We start from the raw sequence: 6,255 nt of genomic DNA on the forward strand, positions 1-6,255 counted from the left end.
CTTCCTTCCTTTCTTTCTTTCTTTTTTTCTTTCTCTCACTCTGTTGCCAGCCTGGAGTGCAGTGGCATGATCTCGGCTCACTGCAACCTCTGCCTCCTGGGTTCAAGCAATTCCCCTGCCTCAGCCTTTCAAGTAGTTGGGACTACAGGTACGCGCCACCACACCTGGCTAATTTTTTGTATCTTAGTAGAGACAGGGTTTCACCGTGTTGGCCAGGTTGGTCTCGATCTTCTGACCTGGTGATCCGCCCACCTCAGCCTCCCAAAGTGCTGGAATTACAGGCGTGAGCCACCTTGCTTGACCTCGCAATCTCTTTTCTAAGACTAAATGAGGTCCCAGTGCTTGCCTGACACACAGTAGGTTCTCAATAAATGAAGCACACCTCCCATCCCCCTCCAAATAAACAGTTGTCTCTTTAAAACTAGACATGGGTGCTCAGCAGGCATGTGTTTCTCTGGGTTGGATTCATTTCATGGACAGTTGTCAAAGACTGACCTCGTTATGTTAATTTTCTGAATACTGTACTTGACTGTGTTGCAAACTAAATAGTTCAGGATTAAATGTTCTCATTTCTGAGATGTGAAGTGTTAAAACTGATCAAGAAATGAAGGCAGAATGTCTGCCCTTTGGGAGAATCATCAGCCAGTCTATGTTGCTGCCACTCTTGGCTGCCGTTTGGAATGCAGCTGTTAAGGCAGCTGTTTAACTGTTTGTCCAACTTGAAAGGACACTGCCAAATGGCAAATATTTTCTAGAACAACATTTTACTTTTGCTAAGAATAATAACACTGCATTTTATTGAGTTCCAATGGTATGCCAAACATGACAGATTTATTACTAGTCAGGTTCACAGCATGGACTGAACGTGGATGATCATTTCCATTTTTAATATATTGAGAATAAGAATAAATGGCTCCCAAAGGAAGCCTCTATACAAAACATCTCTACAGCTTAATTATTTGTTGAAATGACAGCAGATTAACTTGAAAAAATGAAACATCTCTGAAAGAAAAGATGAGAATCTAGAAATATCAAAGGAAAAAAAGAAGGTTTAAGTATTTTAAATCTCTCTAATGTGGCCTAAGAAAGACTTAACCTACTTGTCCAGGACAGGTAAGGTCAGCAGTAATACAAGGAAATACTTCATCTATTGAATCCCCTGCAATTTATGGGTCCCAGGACTTCTGAGTCATGCAGTTAATATACATTGTTAATTAGAATGTTAACACTAAGTACTTACTAAACAATAATGTTGAATTTAACAGACTGTGAACAAGGTAAGCTGGGGTGGTAGGTTATCAGCTGTTATTTAATGGTAAAACCAGTATGCTAAATGTAGACAGTCAAAATTAAGAAAACACATTCAAATGCATAAGTACAATTTTCTATTAGAAGTCAGCAACAACTGCCACTCACAGCAGTTAGTGTGTAATCCTCACAAATATTTGTCAAGACTGCAGAGGTGAGGGGTGGTGGGGGGGGATGCATTCTCACTTATTAAACCTCAAGAGACAGAGCCAGAGCAGAGATATTTTTGAAGGTGAACTGGGCTAATCAAAGGCATGGCCAATGAAGATTCTAACCTACTTTTTCTCTACTGTTTACTAGATGTTAATTAAACTACAAACAGCCTAACCTGGCTGTTTCTTCAAATTGCAAAAGCATGCGTTACTACAGAGTAGACATGATTTATTGGACAAAGATAGACAAAGCTCCACATGCTGGGTAATGGTCACTGAGGACATCAAGCTTTGTGATCCTCTTTTTCAGGGATACAGAAAAACAGCAAATGCAAATCTTGGATGAAATTTACAAGATCACTTCCACAGAAAGAGTCCAGTTGTTGGAGAAAAACTGGCTGTGCAACTGACTGAACTGAGGTCTGAGACAGAAGAGCTGGGAGCTCTTCCTGGAACAGCTAATCAAGTTTACAGGTAAATAGTGGCAGTGAGAAGGTGTGCTCTTCAGGGGCTTTACCCCTCACTCTCACTCCATAATCTCCATCAGCGCCCTCTCTTCTTTTTACCTGGACAATTGACACTATCTCAAGTTCAGATAAATAGTGTACAATGGCAGTTTCAGGTACCCATTTCTAATCTGATTGCTGCCTCTAAGATTTTTCTATATTCTAGATTTGTTAAGACAGATCCAAGCAAATGTCTTACCAAAGAAAATGTAAACGTGTTTTTACATGTTCACTAATGCTATTGTCTTAAAGTTACAGAAGCTATAATACAAATCATACTTAATGAAAGGAGATCTCATTTTATCCAATAATATTTTAATTGAATTTGATCTTGATTTTGGTGAGAAATTTAAAAGCTGAAATAATGCTAGGTATTTGGTAATACATTATGCAAAACAATGTTCGGTGAGTGTTACCAGCACTGTAGATTCTTGCTGTCTCCCAGGATAGAAATCAACAGAGATCACCAAACAGAGCAGCAAAGTGAAGTTTATTCAGCTTGCGCACAAGGGAGCCAGCACCAATAAAAGAAAAGGAAAGAGCTGCTCCCCCAGGGTAGTGTATGGGTTAGTTTTATAGGATCTTTTGATAGAGAAGGGTTACATCAGGGCATATATAGGAGGGGTTTTTCTAGTGCTTGCGCACTTGCTCAATATGCTTCTTGATACATCAGATGTAGCATTAGTATTTTAAATGTTCACCCCAAGCGTTATTCTTAGCACAAAAATGAGGAAGGGGTAATTGTAGGTTGAGTTTGAGTTCTAACATGTGGGACTTCACGGAAGTCTCTAGCCCCCCAAAGTAGGAACTTGCGGTTAATAATTTCTTGGGTCTTTTGCTACTGATTTGCGGAGAGTTAAGTAAGCTAGAGCTTCAGTAGGGGCTTCTGTTCTTCTCTAGAGTAGATCACAACCGGAAGCCCGTCAGCCTGTTTCATTAGGAGCTCTTCTATAGGTAAATGCTGCCAACAACAGTGATCAAGTTCTTGTAGAGAAACGAGAGACACAGATCAGCCCCTAATGGCAAGTCTCATGGGCCCAGGACCTTCATATTCCTCTGTTTTTGTGACTGCCACAATTGATCAAAGGAAACAGTATGAGAACCATGGTAGGTTGAATAATTGAGAAAACACAATGTGGGTGGTGAGAAGTTGGGAGAGATCAGAAGATGCAGTAAGCAGGTGAATTCGTATTTCATTCCAAAGACAATTCTGAAGAACCAGCATTTCATATGTTTTTAAATTAGTATTTAAAACCACTAGGTGTCTGAAGGCAATCAGATTGTGTGATGAGATGGAAAGATCATGGAACCCTGCAAGTCATAATCTCTCTCAACTTTGGTTTCTTTATTTGAAAAACAAGGTTAAAAATATATACCTTGCCTATCTACATAAGGTCGTGAGGATAATGAGATGATGCACGTCAAAGTATTTTTAAACAAGAAAACACAATGCAAAGATCAAGTGTTGATATTATTGTGATTTAAATGTCAGAATGTCAGGCAAGCGACTCCCCAGTGTACACTGGGATAAGAAAGGCTTTCTGATGTCTCTTAGAATAGAGTGATGGGAAATCCTGGATAGCCTTATTTGTCTACTCCCCCAAACCACACAATACTGCACATGGAAGAATCTGTTAGTCTAACAAATACTTCTTGAGCACCTTCTGTTTTCCAGGAGCTGTGCTAGGTTCTAGAGTCCAAGGGATACGGAAATATCTACTCCTGATATTCACTTTAACATTCTCATTCTAGTAGCCTGAAAAATCTATTGAGGTCTTCAGGAGAACTGTGTGTCTTAATCATTTTTCCTTCCTTCCTTTTTTTTTTTTTTTCATCTTTTCCCTCGTTTTACTCCACAAACCGAAGACTTTGCAGTGGTTGTTTCATAAATTCTTGCTGAATGAATAAATGAATGAATGTATGTTGAATGAACAAGGCTTGATGAACATACGAGTAAATCTTTTTGCAGGTTGATGTATACATTATTTATGTACACCAGTCTCTTCTGGGTCATCCACAGGCACTTGGAGGTTCAGTGAGAGGAAAGACAAGATCTGAGTGAGAGAGGGGCTGAGTAGTTAAGCCCATGACCCTCCCCATCTCCCAATATGTCAAAGATAAGGAGACAAGAGGGCAGGGGAAAGTTTCTTCTGTTTCTCTAACTGCTTGGTAATAAGGTAATAAGTAATCCCTTTTTTGGTTCATTACTCGTTCCCCACGGCCACGAGGCTGCAACCAGTTTTCAGTACACAGAAATTATGCCTTATGTTTATTACCGCTTTTATTCTCAAAACCCTTTCAGAGCTCCCTCTTTTTTTTTCCATTAAAGCCAAGATGTTAGGAAATAAGAGGGGCATTATCTCCAACCTCAGGGGTGGAAATTTGACACAATTTGTCTAAATGGGTTGCTGAGGCTCACTTGGCTGATTAATTTCTTGACAGTCAGCCTGGGGTTCTTTTCACAGAACCACTGCCTGCAGCGAGGGAAATTGCTGGCAAGTGTACAAACCAACAGTGTAAGTTTTATCTTCCCTTAAAACTTACCTGGGAACTGATAGGGCCATATGAACAATATTAACCTAAATGTCACTGCTTACTCCTCCTTCATAATCTCTAGGTGGTTTCTCACCTGTGTTCCAGAATGACCTGCTGTGGCCCCTTGCCAATGTCTGCAAAATACTATCTTGAGAAAGTGATGTCTGCATCAGGGTTGCTGTTTCCTGATGTTTCCAAAGCTGCCAAACCTTGGGATACCTTTTTTTTTTTTTTTTTTTTTTTTTTTTTTTTTTTNTTTTGAGACGGAGTCTTGTTCTGTCACCAGGCTGGAATGCAGTGGCGCAATCTCAGCTCACTGCAACCTCTGCTTCCTGGGTTCAAGCGATTCTTCTGCCTCAGCCTCCCGAGTAGCTGGGACCACAGACACATGCCACCATGCCTGGCTATTTTTTGTATTTTTAGTAGAGACGGGGTTTCACCATGTTGACCAGGATGGTCTTGATCTCTTGACCTCGTGATCCGCCCACCTTGGCCTCCCAAAGTGCTGGGATTACAGGCGTGAGCTACTGCACCCGGCCACCTTGGGATATATCTTATCCCTAATGTGGAGCGCTCTGCTGTTCCTGACCCAGGGTCCCACCCTCTTGACAGGTGATTCCACAGCTTGTGCCTGCTTGTATCAGAGTCCATGGTAAAAACAACAACTCCTCACAACTGGCCATGTACAGGAATCCACAAGGCTGCTTAAACAGGCACTTCTGCTATAAATGTTTTTCCTAGGAATCAGTAATTTTCCTAAAGCAGTCAGTTTGGTTAAAATAATTCCTGAAGAATTTCATGTTTAATATTTGAGAGTTATTCCCCACCCCCCAACAGATAATTCATCAAGAACACAAAAATAAAAGCATTTTGTTTTAAATTACACAAAGCTGGTTTTGTGTGACAACTAGGTGAAAATGGGATCTGATAGGCACAATATTTGTCAGAGATAAGGTTGCTGGAGGGACAGGTGGGGAAATAAAAATCCTCACCATTGTATCCCTCCCTATACTCTGCAGTAGGAAATAGTGAGGTGAATCAAAGGTAGACAGACATACTATGTTTGTATGGGGAGGAGAGAGAAGAATTGACACAGGGAAATGTTTAACAAACATGCTAATCAAAGAAGAATCAAAAAAGATTCTGACCAAAACAAAAGGATATGGCCTTTGCATGCCCTCAATAATCCAGTATAATATGATATACTTATTCAGAAATGAGCAGTTGTGAAGAGTTACAGATTAATCATGGCCTATCTATAATCTGGTCTATTACAGCTTCTGTAATTACCACTCCTATTGCATAAATCTTTCTGCAGCTCTGTTCAAATGCCAAAGGACATTTATTACTTTAGAAGAGAGAAGGAAATGGCACTGAAGAAAACCTTACAGGTGAGTAGGAGAGTGGGCTATTTCAATACAACAGTAAGTTTGATTTTGCTGACTTGGTAACTTTTAGCAGAAACAGTTGATTTTTGCAGACAAACAGCTGATGCTATTACCAGTATTTGTAAGAAGAGAACAGTCCACTATTCAGTGTAACCACTGGATCAGAGCAGGCCATTTTTTCCTTGGAAATATCTGATTTTGTGATATTTGAAATTTTACAGTTCTTTAATTTGGGATGTTAAAACTTAGTTATTTGGGTTTAGGTGGCTGAGTCGGAGCCCCTTGTTGTTCAGGCAGACATCATGCAGAGGGAGCTAGAGAGCTGCCTAAGAGAGTACACCCCTGAAAATTTACCTTTGCTTCTGT

General features: G+C 40.2%; 1 long non-coding RNA gene across 1 annotated transcript in view; it reads left to right on the plus strand.

Moving 5' to 3' along the window:
- Window positions 1-6,255, plus strand: part of LOC108281723 — a 25,376-nt gene extending 19,121 nt beyond the window's left edge. The window contains exons 2-4 of the long non-coding RNA XR_005195290.1: window positions 1,771-1,934; window positions 5,820-5,892; window positions 6,153-6,255. This is a non-coding gene — a long non-coding RNA (uncharacterized LOC108281723). The remainder of the gene's footprint in view (window positions 1-1,770; window positions 1,935-5,819; window positions 5,893-6,152) is intronic.

Source organism: Cebus imitator, unplaced genomic scaffold (assembly GCF_001604975.1).
Source record: "Cebus imitator isolate Cc_AM_T3 unplaced genomic scaffold, Cebus_imitator-1.0 Scaffold231, whole genome shotgun sequence".
In the NCBI taxonomy this organism is placed as follows: Eukaryota; Metazoa; Chordata; class Mammalia; order Primates; family Cebidae; genus Cebus; species Cebus imitator.